At 47.9% G+C, this 2,497-nt stretch overlaps 1 protein-coding gene across 1 annotated transcript in view; it reads left to right on the top strand.

Annotated features, from left to right (window-relative positions):
• GLS (glutaminase) overlaps nt 1-2,497 on the top strand; it is a gene marked incomplete at its 5' end in the record, with an annotated part of 79,647 nt that overhangs the window by 32,353 nt on the left and 44,797 nt on the right. The gene's annotated exons all lie outside the window — the stretch shown is intronic.

The raw sequence follows: 2,497 nt of genomic DNA, 5'->3' as shown, positions 1-2,497 counted from the left end.
TTCACTTTACCCAGTTTCACCCGGTTTCAAGCCGGCAATCATCCATTTTGAAGTGAACCGGTACAGGGCTGCCATTTCACACAGGGCTTGCCCCTACCGGAAATGAGCCGGATCAGAAGCGGTTTGGCATTTCAGACTTGCACCGCTTTGTTTTCCCGCCGTTTTCCTCCTGCGCAGGTGATCGATTTTTTTATAGCAGTATAACAAAACACTCCATGCATTCCAATGGGATTGATATAATGCTATTCCGTTATACCGGAATAGCATTATATTCCGTTATACCGGAATAGCATTTATAGCGTTATAGCGCCATAACGCTATAAATCAAACGTTCAAAAAAAACCCCAAACAGCCGGAGATCGCCCGCGCGGGCGAAAAAAGGCGGGAAAAAAGCGTATCAGAACCGGGAGAGGGCACTGGAGACCACTTGGAAGTGGATGACAGGTAAAACGCTTCAGTCCCGGTTCCTAAACGGGACTGAAGCGTTTGTGTATGAAATGGCAAATAGATTCCGGAAGGGAACAGGTTCTCAAATGGGTTCTGTCTGAAATGACAGACCAGAACCCGTTTGAGAACGGGTTCCCTTCCGGAATCTATCGCCTGTCAGAAAATTCCCCTAGGTTTCTAAAAAGTATCTTCTGTAGCTACCGCAACACAGCATAAGAAGAAACCTGTCCCGTGAGTGGAGCTCTTTCCATTCAAGATGGTGGCCCCTCCCTCTCTCGTGCACTTAATGACAGGGCCGGGATTCACAGGCGCCTGGTGACAATGCCCTGGCTTTACCCGCTGGCTGCAGGAAGCACCAGTGCATTGTTGGCACTTCTGTTGGCAACTGTAACGTGTTAGAATCGCCCCCGAATCTCCAGAGCGTATTGTGCAGTACGGGAGGGACCATAAAAGGCCCCCCCCCCAGCAGAGAAAAGATTGCGTCCCGTCCATTTCGAACTGGGCATTATTTAATATTTGCCGCTTTGAAGAAATCCCATATTTAAGAGGGTGCAGTTAGCTGTGGGGGGAAAAAATATTTCTGCTCACCCAGTTTCTGTCACACCAGGCAGCCGCCGTCGCTGCAATGCCAACGAGCCGCTGTTCGTTAAGCTCTGTCAGTGGAGACTTCTGCACCGAAGATGCACGATAGGTCCCCAATGGCACGAGTTCCCGACAGGGCTCTTTCATCCCCGCCAACTCTTCTATACGGAGTTTTCTTTAGAGCAGTGAACTGTACCCAGTAGCGGTCCGAATAGCCCTGACTGGCCTACTGTTCTCAGAGCTCGGAAGCTAAGCAGGGTCGACCCTGGTTCGTACTTGGATGGGAGACCACCAAGGAAGCCCAGGGTCGCTATGCAGAGGCAGGCAATGGCAACGCACCCCTGAACATCTCTTGCCTTGAAAACCTTACAAGATCACCGTAAGTCGGCTGTGCTTTGTCGGCACACATTATTATTATTGTGCCCAATTAATGAGTTGTCGGCCATAATCAGTGTAGCAATGGATTTCCTTAGTATCCAGCATAACGTAAAAGCACAGAATGGAAAGTGTATCCATTGATTACAGTAAATTGCAAGGCCAATTCCTGGCACTCATTTATAACTGTTCGATAAAGAGCATGTAAAATAAAGCTAGCCTTATTTAATGTTCCGCCCTATTTCTTACATATTAGAAGCTATTAATTAAAACTTTCTATAGTATTCTTTGAGGTTTATGTAAATGGCTTAGTCTCCTAACTTTAGGTAATTAGATTAATAAGTAATAATTTAACGTTTGATAACATTAAAGTAGCCATAGATAGATGGATTTAGAATTTATTACATAAGTTTTGTTTTTTAAGCTAAGTAAAATGATATCAAAAGCTTTCCCTTGTGTCAACAAACTTTGTAAACGTGTTTTCTTTCCTTTCAGCAAGGAGCAAATAATGCAGAGAAATTTGACTATGTGAGTGAGTCTTGCGCATTTTAAAACTTATTTCCATATATGTTTGTATGTGTGGGGGTATATTGTATTGGTGTATTCTGCATTTTCTCTTACGATTTGTGGGAATGCTGGCTGCTAATTAAAAATCTGTTGACTGAATGTAACAAGTATGCACCTAAATATTACTTGTTGCCAGAGGTCATTTCGGGGGGGAACGCGGGGGAACATAGTTCCCCCGGGTGAGGTACGGGAGGGCACATGACGAAGCCCCACCCCCTGCTTCCGGCCACCCCGCTTCCGGCCCTCATTCAGCCAGGAGGAGGCAGGAGAAGAGGGAGGGTAAGTTGCTTCCTCCCTGCCTCTCCCCACCCCTGCCTGCCTGGGGCCAGGGAGGGCCTTCGCGGGGCTTCCTAGCACTCCCGCCGGCCTTGGAGGTCCACCGCCGGGCCCCTCATGGGGCTCAGCAGTGGAGCTGCAAGGCTGGTGACGGCGGCCGGGACCGTTGGGGGTGGGGTGTGTGGCCTTATGACACACTTCCGGTGATGTCATGGGGTGTGGCATATGCTAATGAGTTATGCTAATGAGT

Source organism: Gekko japonicus, unplaced genomic scaffold (genome assembly GCF_001447785.1).
Source record: "Gekko japonicus isolate JY-2015 unplaced genomic scaffold, Gekko_japonicus_V1.1 scaffold3592, whole genome shotgun sequence".
Lineage (NCBI taxonomy): Eukaryota > Metazoa > Chordata > Lepidosauria > Squamata > Gekkonidae > Gekko > Gekko japonicus.
Note: the sequence above shows the minus strand (reverse complement) of the source record. Positions and strands in the feature narration are given on the sequence as shown.